A 14,510-nucleotide genomic window follows, 5' to 3' on the forward strand; every position below is an offset into this window, starting at 1 on the left:
GAAACGTGTCCTCCCCTTTTCAAACCTGGCCTTGCCGCTCTGTCTGGCGCCTCACTAGGAATCATGGCTGTCTGATTCTAATGCCTAGCACCTGATTCCAACTCTGCTGCTGCCATGGAGCCTCTGACTTGCCATCTAAGGAAGTATGTTTCTTTGTGCATGTGTGTGTATGCCTGAGTGTATTTGTGAGTGACTGGCAGAAACTGAGATTCAGCTAGTGTATGTGAATGTGTTTGAGAGTGTCAATGAGAGTAAAAGTGAGTGGGAATCTGAGTTTGAGAGTTTATGAATAAGTATAAGTTACTGCAAGGGAGTGGGTGAAGGAGTGTGAGTGCTTTATATGGAGTTTGTGGTATTAGATTGTGAGAGGTGTGGAAGGGAATTGGGTGCATAGCGATCAATTCTGCAGTAGGTGCTGTTACACCAGGGTCTAGAGTCATTGAGTGTGAAAGGATGTATGGGAACCATTGAGTATGAGTAAATGTGAGTGAGATTGAGTATGAGTGAGAGAGTGTGAGTTATATTGAGAGAAGGGGAAGAGAGTGATAGTGAGAGTGGGTGAATATGAGTGAGAGAGTCTGAGTAGGTTAGACTCTAACCTACTCAGACTCTCTCACTCATATTCACCCACTCTCACTCTTGCTATCATAAACACATAAACAAATACTCTAACCGTTAGAGTATTTGTTTATGTAATTATGATTGTGATTCTGCAGCTGGGCTTATGGCAGGACGCAAGGTAACATGCTGCTACTGCTCGCATTTTGGAGACAATTCTTTCCATAGGAAAGAGTACCCATGACAAAATGTAGGCCCTGGCATACTAGAAGCAGTTTGTGGAATGCCACCTGTGGAAAAATGCAAGGGTATGCACATTGGAGGAAATTCCTGGCATGGGGGCACCCATGGCAAAATGCATTTGGTGGGACCGTGGAGGTCATTCTTGCCATAAGGGAGGGAACCTAAGGCAAAATGCAGACCCTGAAGTACTGGAAGACATAAAGGGGCACCTATGGCACAATGCTGGAGATGACATACTGGAGATAATTCTTTGCCTTAGAGATGGCAGCCATGTCATACTGGGGCCATGAGGGCGAGTTTGGGGGAAACAAACCATGATGAAATGGTGTCTCTGAAATACTGGAGATCATTTTTGACATGTGGGCCATCCATGGAATTTGGGCAATACCAGTGGGAAAATTCTAGAACTGAAATTCTGTATGTAATTAATTCCTATTGGATTACTCAAGTCTTCTTGGAATTTCACAGTGTTGGCGGGCAAAGCCATTTTATCCAATTCTGCAACTAATAATGCCCATGTAGTCATTGTAGAACTGGCTGCCTTTACATGCCAAAGGTGATGCTTGGCTGATTAGGAATAAAGATGTATGTTGTTGAATTTATTTAAAAACGAAAAAATTGATGTCATTGGAAACCTCTCAAAGGACATCCGAATCAACATGCAAAACACCCACAAAGTATTGAAACACTATCGGGGTACCCTAGAATCCGAAGGGAATAATCTGTTATTCGAAAAGTCCAAACCTGATGTAACCTGACAAGACAATATGCAACCTAGAGTTTCAGTTTAGAGAAGATGACTGACCCCATGACTTGGGCAAGTATTGGTGATATTAAGAGTAATGGGTATTGGTTTTTACCGTTTTCTAATTTATCATTCTGTAATCGATGCAAGTGTACCATTTATTCCCTGGCATTGTCATCATGGTCGGATGAGGGGCAAAACCGATTCACATTTAGAGGCTACCACTGTTAATAAATGCCACTTGTTGGAGTATCCAGTCTAATGTGCTAAACTGAAATGCTTCAGCAAGCTGAAGAGTTTCATTTGGTGAATTAACTAGTTATCCTACTAGGGGCAGCAGTGCAATAATTTAAAGCACTAAAATTTAAATGCTTCAGTGTTGAAGGAAATATTGCACTTTATGTGCAAAAGTGTTCCATTGAAGTGCATTAAATTGTTACACTTGTAATTTAATTAACTAAACTGAAACAATACTCCATGTTAAGTAAAGAAGGGCTAACCTGTGTGCAGGGTGCATAAATGAGGACCCGGTGCTCGCGTCCTGTGCTGGATCATGCGCAGTGAGGCAGAGTTAACCACATGTGAACCTGACTTCAGATGCAGCAATGATTGATATGTAGTCACAGCCAAGATAGGGCTTTAGCCTGAAGCGCCTGGGGCTGCCTTTTACAATCACAGTACTAGATGGCTGCAGACTTTTGAAGCTCCGTGCGACACTGGAGCCTTTCTGCATATGGAGGCAGCACTCTCCTCTTTAACCTGATCCGGTAAGTAGGGTCTGACAAGCGGTTGTGGGTGATTCAGGAACTAACATTTTTTGCCACCGTGTGTGCTTGCTTATCTATTTTTCCCCACGACACTCCACATCACACATAGCGGTTGCAGCCACCAACTTCTTTCGGGCTACCACGTTTGAGTCGGGCTTTCCTGCTCCAAATAAATGGGCCATCAAATTCCTTAAATTACATTTTGACATTGGCATTTAATTTTTCTTCAAGATTTCTGCATTTTTGGCCAGATTTAATGCAGCATCCCTGATAAATGGAAGCTTTGTTTATTTTTCAATGTTTTAGACGGGACTTATCCCTTACCATTACGTGACTGTGCTGATGGGGCAGATTATTTACCCCCCTTTATTTTTAGAGCCTAATTTTGCTTTTACTGGACACTCTTGCAAATATTTATATTTACATGATTAATGTGCACTTCTGAGCTGATGTGCTGTTCCTCATCTGGTCCTGCCCTATTTTTGTGCACAATATTTGGCTGCATTCTACTTGCCTTTTGGTGGACTTCATTATTCTTTGTCATTGGCTCATTTGGCTGTGTTTTTGCATCTTTTTTTGTTTTTCACTAATGGAGTCCTCTTCAGTTTCTGGCCAGATGGTGTTGACCTTGCCTGGTATAATGCCCTCAGCGTGCAAAGATGCTGGCACTGCATCAATTCGTCATAAGAAGGATCCGGATTCTCCGACAAAGTCTCCATTATCGTTGACTCTCAAAGATCTTATGGAAGAGATTAAACTTATGAAACCCTTTTTTATAGAAATTAACTCTACACTTCAGCGATTAGATGAAAAATGGTTGAACCTTGAATCTAAGTTGCCTGACGTGGAGCAGCGTGATAGTAATTTACAGGATGTAGCAACCAAAATTGAGGGCACTTCCAACCAAATAGAGCACTTTAAAGAACAAGCTGAAGATTTGGAAAATCTCAATAGATGCAATAACCTCTGAATTTGCTGCATTTCTGAGGGGGGAGGTGGTTCGGAAATGCTGGAAGGTACTTAACTTCATTCCTAAGATTGTGGGCCTTAAGGAGCATATATATCTAAATATACAACGTGCTCCCGGAGTAGTCACCAAATCCTTGACTTCTTCTACTTTTGGCCATCCAAGAGGAATAATAGTGCTATTTTTGAAATACAAAGAGCTTGTTATGGTTATAGCTGCGGCCAAACAGAGTAAACAAATGCTATGTTCTGGTCAAAGTATTTTTTCACAGGATGTGGCTCATTCAACTGCGGCTCCTCAGAAGGAATTTCTTCCACTCCGTCCTGCACTACATTCCATGAATGCAAGATATGGTTTGGGTCATCCTTGCTTCTTCAAAGTAACTTATAGGGATCATACTTTCTCATTCGATACGCCGGATGATTTTCAAAAATTCATCTCTGAGTGCAGGGGAGAAGAAATGGATCTTGGAAAAACTTGATATGGTTATGATTTAGTTTGTTTATTGATATGTTCCTTCTGAATGTTACTTGTTCGGTTCCGAATGAAGTATTTCTTAGTGAATTTTTTTCTTCTTTTATTATGTAAATTTGTTTTGTTTCAAGTTTTTAATGGCGCTTCTCTTTGTTTCAGGTGTCTTTTGTCTAAACCAGATCCTTAACCAAGCTGTGTCCATTCCCATGTGCTTTCTCTCCCAGTCATATTGTTTATCCTTTATTTACACTCATTGGTAAGTTCCCTTTATTAGTCTTTTAGATTGTTTTGTTATAATTTTACCATTGTGTTTTTTTCTGATATATTTTGTTTTCTATTTGCCATTCATGCTATATTTTCTGTTTGATATCTCTGTTGCTCTTGTCTCCTATTTTGGCTGTTATGAGCCTGGGACTCATCTTTTTTCATGTGCTTCTCCACCCCTACTTGTCATTGTCTATACACTGGATTTGTTTAATTTCTTCTATGGCTTAAGCCATTGGGCGTGTTGCCATCCTCTCTTTTTCTATCAACAATTTTCTAGCTCTTCTCTTCTTTATTATTTCTCTCTATTTTCTCTCTCTCTTTTTTAAATTAGGTTTCATTGCAGTAATACAAATGTTTTGCTCAGTTGGCTGGCTTGGCATCGCTTTGTTCGCCCTAAGTGTGGCAGGGTATGCTCAGACGTGAGTCCCTTGCTCACTTGGCCACTGGATTCAAGATAGCCTGGCTGATGAGGATTATGAATCCGAAACCGGTCCCAGGATGCTTGTTTCCGGTCCATGGAAGACATGGCTTGGCAGTTCGGGCTTGACTGTTCCCACGAGGCACAGGGTCAGACTGATTTGCATATAGCCATGTCTGAAATGGGGTGGCTGAGTGGGCTAAAGAATGATGATGGATTAAACGCAGATCAGTTGACTGGGGGTGAGTGTTTGATTTGCTCAAACGCTCCATCCATCATCCCCTTTTGTATCGCTTGGCATTATGTTATATCATGCACAGTAACTTTTATCAATTCTATAGCATATTTAATGTATATGTTATTCCCATTGTCATATGGTTAATAGTCTGATGGTTGTTTCCTGGAATGTTTAGGACTCCATAACCCCATTAAGAAACAGATAGTGTTTGCTCATTTACCCAGGTTACAATGCAAAATTGTTATGTTACAAGAAACACATCTCACTGATGCAAACATACTCCCATTGAAGAAACAATGGGTAGGCCAGATATTCTGCTCTCTCGCACAGCAGAAGAAAAGTAGGGATATTACTTTACTCCATAAGTCGTTATTTGTTTCTGTTGAAAAGGAAGAAAACGAAGACATTGGAAGACGGATACTGCTTGATACAATTATCAATAATACCCCCCATTTTTTTCTTTAACATACATGGCCCCACTGGTATAGATGTTCCATTTTGGGAGCATACATCTCACATTTTACATTCTATCTCTAACACTAATCCAATTTGGGTGGTGACTGCAACCAAATTATGGATCCTTTTACTGACAGAAAATCTCTTGCATGATATATCCCCAATAGAATGCAAAAGATATTAATGAATGTCATACAGTCCAGTGGTTTGGATGATGCATGGAGGATTTGCAGCCCAGAGAATTTAAAATTCACCTTTCACTCACCCACGCAAAATTCTTAATCCAGAATTGATTGTATTTTCTTAACAGCTTCATTACTCCCAGCCTTAGTTCACACTGAGATCGGCTTTATCTTAATATCAGATCACAAACTGGTATACATTGATTTAGAAGTTTCCGCTGTATCTTCTAAGGCTAAAAGATGGCTATTTAACAACAATTTTTTGAAAAATCAATCCTTTGTGGATACTTTTGAAAAGTTTCTGAAGGACTATTTTGATTTGAATATAACTCCGGATTAATCTTTTCACACTATTTGGGATGCCTTTAATGCATCGGCTAGAGGCCATATTATTGATTTTGTTGCAGCCAAAAAGAATAAATCTTTACAGGAATCTGCACATTTAGTCTCATCTATTAAAAAGCTAGAACATGAAAATTACATTTCTAATACAGATGCTTCTCTTAAGCTCCTTATCCAAGCCAAATTGGCATTAAACAAACAATCTGCTGAGGAGCATGACATCGAACTAGCACAACAAAACAGTATAAAAAAGAACTACGAGTTCCGACAATCCCCATCTCAGAGGGGAACGTCATTACAAGAAAGAAACTCTAGGAGCAAAACCATTTCGCCCCCCCAGCCCCAACATTCTCAACATCTAAGGCATATGTATAACTGAGCAGCAGAGTCACTTAGTGCCTTTTGGACCCCAATTTCATCTTGCATTAACTGTGCACCTTAGTCCGTGCAGTTGGCTCCGCAATAAACAAGATAAGTGCAAGTACTCCGCTCCATCCACCCTCCCATTAATACATCCTTACTGCTCCGATTGCGGGGAGTGTTTGGCTTCACTGTCAGCAAGTACAGCCAAATGTGGGACCCACAGTGCGTAGACTTCAGTCCGGAGTGTGCTCAAGTCTGTCCGAGCAGGTGGCTCATCAAAAGTCGAGGTAAGTACAAGTCCTCTGCTCCATCCACCCACCCACCGATATCCCCTTGACAGGGAGTATTTAACCTCACTGATAATAAGAACAGTCCAACCCTGGAACCAACAGTTTGCAGACTTCTGTCCAGAGTTTTCTTGCTCCCTCTTCCCGCTTTCCGCCAAGGACCACCACCTTGTCGCTCTTGCCCCACTCGGTGTCCCTCGAAAATGCTGCGCCGTTAGGCAAGGAGATCGCTAATCCCAGAAGGTCCTCAGCCACCACCAAGTCTGTGCAATGAAGGTGCTTGTTATCTCATTGGAAGGCAATCCCAAAGGGATATGTCCATCTATACTTGACTTTCCTCTCTCTCAAGATGTCGGTGACCAGGCGGAAGTGCTGTCGTCCCATGAGCATGGCATGGGCCACATCTTGGTAGAGCGTGCATGTGGCCTTCTGGAAGGTGACCCTGTCGGTGATCCTCACCTTTTGTAGGACCAGTTCTTTGATCTTGAATGAACTGAATTTCACCAGGATGTCTCGAGGCCTCCGATTCTCCCCAGGGAGCCGTGGCCCCACTCTATAGACTCTCTCTAACCAGACTTCAGGACCGTCCTCTCCTATGACTGATGAGAAAAGGCCCAACATGAATACTTCCAGGTCCGGGCCCTCACAACCTTCCTCCAGACCACGGACTCGTATATTGTCTTTGCAGGAACGATTTTCTAAGTCCTCGCACTTGAGCAAGGTGACTCGCAACAGACCACTCAGATCTGCTGAACCATCTTCCAGGGGTTTAATTTGATCGGCCAGCTCTTGGCACTTCACCTCGAGGTCCAGTGTATGGCTGCCCACCGAATCTACATCCAATTGCATGGTCACCAACTCCCTCATCTTCACATGAAAAGAATCACAAGAGGCATACCAGCTTTGATGTCCGCACGGAGCTCTTTTTTTGAACTTCCGTAGGGTAGACAGGCGGTCATCCCTAGTGAGCACCATTGTTCCTTTTGGTTGTGCCGCCTCTCCCTTACGTCCCTGCGCCTGCAGTAGCAAAATAATTCAAGACTTTATTGTTGGGGCCTTTTTCGGTGGCATAAGGGGCCACCCTCCCTGGTCAGCTCTTGGCCGCCCCAACTGTCGTGCAAAACCAGTCTGGGCTCTCACTGGATATTTAGGGGTCCACCTCCAATCCTCGGCCGCTCAGGGGGCTCCCCAGGGTCTGTCTGCGGCGCCTATGGGGGCTTCGTAGTAATCCCTCCCAGATTCCTCCTGGCACGTACTGCAATCGTGCCACTAGTAAACCACCTCAGGAGGCTGTGCAGTCAGGATTGGTGCTCCTAAGATCTCTGGGTCTCTGCAAGGATCATGAAGAAAAGAGCCTGTACTCCCGATCCTCCGTTGCTCCCTCGGTTCACCTCTTATTGCCAGCTCGCCATGGCGGCCATATTAAGATCAGGCACCATGCAGCCAGTGTCACGCAACGGACACTTTGTTTGCCCCACTCGTGGCCTCTTCAGATTTGGTAGACCCTTCTTTGCAGACTGCTGCTGAATGTTGCCGTTTGCCTGGCTCCTCTGCCGGGGGAAGTTGTTGATTGGAAAAGAGCTTATAGTCCCGGGGGCCTCGCTTTAGATGTGCCCACCTGCAGGAATTCTGAGCCTCTCTGCTGGCTGCCCGATGTGGTCCCCCAGATTGAAAGGGGGGCCCCCAGGTGCACCGCTAACCTGACGGGGGCTCGTAGACTCAGCCGCTCAGATGTCACCACCACAGGGGGGAGCTGCCACTCAGAGTGAGCCTGGTCCAGGGCAGTCATGGGTCTGCTGGTGCCTCTACGCTATGCAGTGGGGGCACATAGTGGGTCAGAACTGGGACCTTTCTGCTCCGGTCGACTTCCATGCTGGTGAGCCCCCTCCGCTAGCGCCGCTCACCTCTCCCGGTAGCGAGTGCTGCCATGATGTGGGGCCTGGTCTTCTGCCCATTCCGCTCCACCGGCCGCCCACCTCAAGTCTTCAGAGGCACCCAGTGGTGTACGCCTAGTGCCCCCCTAGCTCTGCTCACCCTTTCATCCGGCAGGGGCTTACATTCGCCGCTTCTCGCAGCCCCCCTCAAAGAGTGCTGTCATTTTGTGTATACCACCACGGGGCATCCGTGATTGGCTAGCACTCCTCTGCTACATCACAGATGCTCCCTGGGACACAGGACCAGTCTCCGGCAGCTACCCCACACCTTGCCGTTCTTTGGGGTGGTCGGGGTGCACTTAGGTACGCCTCCAATCATATTTATTACGGGGCCTGGGACGGAGCTGGTCGGAGTCACGTCCGATCGGCCATACTGGCTGGCCATGATCCTTGCTCTGAGAATTGAAGGGGGAATGGGACCAACCTCAAGCTGATCTGACCAGATGCATTGCTGCAGAAGGGTAAAAAATCCAGGTTTCTCCTGCTACTTTCTAACCTGCAGCAGCAATCCCGATTCAGCATGACCTCACAGAGCAGGTATCTTGCCTCCTGGAGCCTTCTTTGGCTACAGCTTGCTGCCTTGCCCCACTAAAGATTTCTGACTTCAATTCCAGAGACTAAGGACCTGATTATGAGTTTGGCGGTCCAAACCCCACAACGCAGCCGCCTCTAGAAGATCGCATTGCCTGTGGTCTTCCAACTGACATATTATGAGTTGACCACGGTGCCTGTGGTGTTGTTGTGGAGGTCTATTGGCAGTGGGGAATTGTTTTCCATATATATTGATGTCTGTTTGAGTATTTCAACTGCAAACACGTCAAATGCACACATATGCATGATACATGTGGAAAATTACCACCTCCCATTGCTGCATTACGGCCTTTATATGGTCAGTCCAGGCAATGTGTATATAATACAAAAAGGGACTTACCTGTAGATCGCCGTAAAAAGGGTTGTATTCTTTGGGATAAAGATGCTGCTGTGAAGGGGGGACCTGGAGAAAGGGATCAATGTTGAACGCTGCCTGGAAGAACAGGGAAGGGGTGAGTATGCACCCCAAATCCTTTGTTTCAACGGACTTGAAGATGATGGTTCCACCACCACAGTCGGCTTGTAGGAAAGCCAACTCGTAATATGGACGGTGGTGTGACTCCTCAGTACCACCCTATAGCAGTGCTTTTCTCTGACTGCAGCTGCAGCAATCTGCAGATGGCTGGAGGTGTTGGCGATTCAACTGCGGTCTTTGCAAAGGCAATCCAACAATCTGGTAATACGGCAGTCAGATCACCAAGCATGCAGTGGTTGAACTGCGGCTGCGAGTATGGTGGTTCATGGACAGCCAAACTTTTAATCAGGCCCTAAGTCCATAGATAAAGTTGCAACTAGAACCAGGTAGAACCTGGTTTCCGTGTTTCATAGGTGCTCAATTGCAATCAGCCTAAACTTGTGCCTAGGTACTGGTCAAGTACAACCAGATGACCCGGCTGGTGCTTAACACTTTTTGGTGCTATTTTGAACTTTTAATCTTTAAAATTCATAACTCTGGTTCCACTTTTTGGATTTTTTCTGTTTTGGTGTCATTTTATTTTATTCCAATTTACTCTATGTTTCAAAACTTGGCTTTGGTTTCCTCTTATGTTCTGTTTTAACTGTATTACTGTTCAGGTGTTGCATAAATACTTTACATATTGGCTTTAAATTAAGCCTACCTGCTCTGTACCATAGCTACCAGAGGGTTAAGCTCAGGTTAATTTAGTGACTTTTAAGGGGTAACACTCACAAGAAGTGTGGTCAAGTCAAGTCAAAGAAGTCTTTATTTCGATATACATATCATTAAAGACTGTGTATTAAAATCCAAATAAGTGAAAAAAACACATATTCAATAGGTTAAATTCACACGCTGGTCGACGACATTACTGCCAGGAAATTGAATTGTCCAATTAATCCATACAAAATAGAATAAATTAGATTAAAAACAGTCTAAGACTCTGTACAATAATTTAAGGGAATGAATAAAAAATCCAGGTCAATGAGTCAATCGATAGGCATCACAGAAGGGAATAAAAATACTCAGCATTAAATTTAAAAAAACAGCATATTTTATTTATTTATTTTTATATCTGGCAGAGCTTTCTCATCCGTATAGCACACATGTAAGAATTTTGCAACCGCGATTACAGTAGGTTCAGAGGAATCAGTTAAGAGAATTCTCATTGCCTCGACACCAGTGGTAATGCCCCTCTGAAGACAGATGGGTTTCAACCACGTGTGCCTGGGATATTTATACTCAGGGCATATAAAGAAAATGTGTGGTACACTTTCCGGCTGTAAAGGACAGAATGGACAGCATATGTTGTTTTTAGCTTGCCATTTGCCGGTAAAGGAATTGACAGGGAGGGTGCCCACCCTGACCTGGTGGTACCGTTTCCTGTCTCCTGGTAGTGTAATGTAATCCCAGTAGCCCTCATAGGCAGTGCTTTCTTTAAGCTCCAGGAAGTTTCTTGTTAGCGATGGGCCAATACAGCTACTAAAGTTTCTCATTGTAACCATTGACCAGTATAACTCCCTGAATGCCTTTTTAGGCGGAAAAGGATTAGCAATTGGACCCTCCCACTGTAGACTTAGACCCATAGCAGTGTAAACAGCCTTTACCTCTCTTAGCCATAAGTTTTTATTTGCAGTATCCACACTTCGGACTTCAAGGAGGGCCTGGGCGTACTGAGAGAGTTCAGGTGTAACCCAAAGTCTCCTCCAGTAGGCCGCTGGTCTGAAACGCGCCATATCCTCTAGTCGCTGGCAGCCCAAATCGTAGAGGAGGGGCAGAAGTGGCGTTGATGGTGGAAGGCCAACTAACCCCCTCAAAAACTTGTTTTGTGAGCTTGTCAGTTGCACTAGATTAGAAAAACCCCATAATTCTGCCCCATAAAGGACGGATGCGCTTATTTTAGTGCTGTAGATTTTTAGTGCTGTTGCTATGGGGTTTGTGGCCGACAAACGATGTTCCTTTATTAGGGCTCCTTCTAATTGCGCATGTTTGGTGGCCAACAGATTTATGTGGGGTTTCCATTCCAACTTAGAGCCCAGGGTTATGCCTAGGTAAGAGAAAAGTTGGGTCTGTTCCATCATTTCGCCACTCATAGTGACCCTCCCTCTCACTATATTTTGTTTAGTCGTGACCATGAACTTAGTCTTGGTCACATTGATGGTAAGGTCATAATCTTTGCAGAACACTTCAAAACGGGCAATTGCCTTCTGTAGGCCTTGCTGTGTGTTAGATATTAGCAGAGTGTCATCTGCAAACATAAGCAGGGGGGTAAGTTTGCCATCTAGTTTTGGAGCATCAGTAGGGTGGTTCTTAAAATAATCAATCACCTTATTGATATACAATGAAAACAATGTAGGTGCCAGAACACACCCTTGCCGCACCCCTCTACAGATCGGGAATCTATCTGTAATTTTGCCTTGCTGATCCCATCGGACTTGGGCAAAATTATCTTCATGGAGTTTGAATAAGAAACCCATTAGGTTTCGTGGCATGCCTTGTTCAGAGAAGACGTTCCACATCTTAACACGCGCTACTAAGTCGAATGCCGACTTAAGGTCGACAAATGCCGCAAACAGGGTGCCACCTCTAAGGATTACCACGCGCCAGTAAATCTAAAAACCTGATCTATAGTGCTCGTGTGGGATCTAAACTCCCGCTTGGAGGGGAGACAAAATGTCCTCCTCATCAATCCAGGTTTGGATCCTTGTCAGCACGAGCCTCGCTAAGTGTCATCACATGTATATATTCAAAAGGCAGCCAGCAAACGAGGGTTGGTGAAAAAAAACTGTCAACATAAGATCTCAAACTTTGATAAAAAAGCTGCAATCAAATTACTAAGTTGTTGTGAGAAACTATGATAAAGAGAGAAACATAGTACATTGGCCAATGAACATGTACAGAAAAGAAGCCTACAATCAATTAAATAAGGCAGAGTGGTATGCAATTTGTAATCAAAGTGATTTATAATTGCTCAACCAACAATACAAGGCCGATCTTACTGAGGGCAAACTGTTTAGTTATTAATCAGGATGAGTACATGTTTCTTCAAAATGATCATCCTAAGATTTCTACAACGTACCTAATACCGAAAGTTCATAAAAATTCAATTGAGCCACCGAGAAGCCCAATAATATCAGCTCAGTGCTGTCTTCTAGAGAATACATCAAAATACATAAACCATTTTCTCTAGCGGTATATCAAGAACTTACTGTCTTATGTGAAAGACACAAGTGACTTTTTGAAGTTGGTATATGACATCTCTGTGGAAGATGATTACATTCTTATCTTACTGATGGGACAACATTGTATAGAAGTATCTGCCATGATGATGGTTTAAAATCAGTTGGACATTATTTGCAGAGCCAACAGGTGAACCTATACAGACACATACAAATGTTGCTGGTAATGATCAAGTGATACTTGTAAAGCAACTTTTTCTTTTTTTATAACAAACGATTTAATCAGCTTCCTGTTACTGTGATGTGCATCTGGCATGCCCCCAGCTTCACACTTTCACACGTGGGCTGGTGGGAGGAACAGGTGCTCTGCAATAACCACAAGTGAGCCTGGAAACAACATGTAATTATTTGATCAAGGTTTGTGGGTACATGTTTTGTGATGTGGTGAGGGTCTATTGCAAATGCGTAGATGTTTGTGAGACAAATACATATTAGCAATCTGAATTTACATTTCACATGTCAAATCAGCAAAACAAGCATAATTTTTCTAGATTTGGAAGTCTTTATAAAAGACAACAGAATTGAGACCATGTTATTCAGGAAAGATACTGCATGCAACACAACTTTGCATGCATCTAGTTTCCATCCACAAAATACTAAAGCCTGTATCCCTTATGGGAAGCTACCCATCAGAAGAAATTGCCGTACTACCTTAGACATGCTAAATTGTCAAAATGAGATGAAAATCAGATTAACACAAGAAGGCTACAGCAAAAAGCTTTTGAGACAAGACGGATGCAAACAAGAAGAAGGGTACAAAAAGAAGCAAGAGAGGAGCAGAAAGACGCAAGAGAGGTACAGAAAGAGGGAAGATTAGTGCAGAAAGAGACAACAGGGGTACAGAAAGAGACAACAGGGGTGCATAAAGGTGCAAGAGAGGTACAGAAAGAAGTACAGAAAGAAGCAAAAGAGATACACAAAGAGGCTAGAGGGGTGCAGAAAGAGACAAGAGCAGTGCAGAAAAAAACAAGAGATAAGCAGAATGAGGCAAGTGAGGTGCAGAAGGAGGCAAGAAAACTGCAAGAAGAGGCAAGAGGGTTGCAGAAACAGGCAAAAGGGATACAGAAAGAGGGAACAGGTATGCAGACAGAGGCAAGAGAGGTGCAGAAACAGGCAAGAAATGTACAGTAAGAAGGAACAGGGCTGTAGAAAGAGGTAAGAGAGATACAGACATTTTCATGGCAGATGCAGAAAGAAGCAAGAGCAGTGCAGAAAGAAGCAAGAAAAGTGCAGAAAGAAGCAAGAGAGGTAGAGAAATAGGGAAGTGGGTGCAGAAAGAGGCATGAGGAATGCAGAAATTTGTAAAAGCAGTGCAGAAAGAAGCAAGAGCAGCGCAGAAAGGACCAACAGAGGTGCAAAAAAAGAGGCAAGAGAGGTGCAAAAATGGGTAGGAGAGCTGCACAAAGAGGCAAGAGGGGTATCAAAAGAGGCAGGAGGGGTGCTGAAATAAGGAAGAGAAGTGCAGAAAGAAGCAACAGATATGCTAAAAGAGGCGCAAAGGGTACAGAAAGAGGCAAGAGAAGTGCAGAAAGAAGCAACAGAAGTACAGAAAGAGGCAAGTGAGGTGCTGAAACAGGCAGGAAAGGTGCAGAAGGAGGGAACAGGGATGCAGAAAGAGGTAAGAGAGGTGCAGAAAGAGGGGAGAGGGTGCAGCGTGGTGCTAGAGGGGAGCAGAAACATGCAAATGAAGGGCAAGAAAGAGCCAACAGAGGTACAAAAAGACATGAGAGGTACAGAAACAAGCAATAGAAGTGCAGAAAGAGGCAAGAGAATTGCTGAAAGAAGCAACAGGTGTGTAGAAAGAAGCAAGAGAAGTACAGAAAGAGGCAAGTAAGGTGCAGAAAGAGGCAAGAGAGGTACAGAAAATTGCAACAGTACTGCAGAAAGAGACAAAAGGGATGCAAAAGAGGGAAGAAGGGTGCATAAAGAAGCAAGAGAAGTGCAGAAAGAAGGAAGAAAAGTAAGAAGCAAGAGAGTTGCAGAAA

The 14,510-nt window shown here is 43.7% G+C and overlaps 1 protein-coding gene across 2 annotated transcripts in view; it reads left to right on the forward strand.

Moving 5' to 3' along the window:
* LOC144791193 (alpha-1,4-N-acetylglucosaminyltransferase-like) overlaps window positions 1-14,510 on the forward strand; it is a 472,405-nt gene that overhangs the window by 70,306 nt on the left and 387,589 nt on the right. For both annotated transcript variants that reach the window (XM_078665834.1, XM_078665835.1), the window contains exon 2: window positions 3,914-4,010. The gene's annotated coding sequence lies outside the window, so the exon portion shown is untranslated. The remainder of the gene's footprint in view (window positions 1-3,913; window positions 4,011-14,510) is intronic.

This window comes from Lissotriton helveticus, chromosome 11 (genome assembly GCF_964261635.1).
Source record: "Lissotriton helveticus chromosome 11, aLisHel1.1, whole genome shotgun sequence".
NCBI lineage: Eukaryota > Metazoa > Chordata > Amphibia > Caudata > Salamandridae > Lissotriton > Lissotriton helveticus.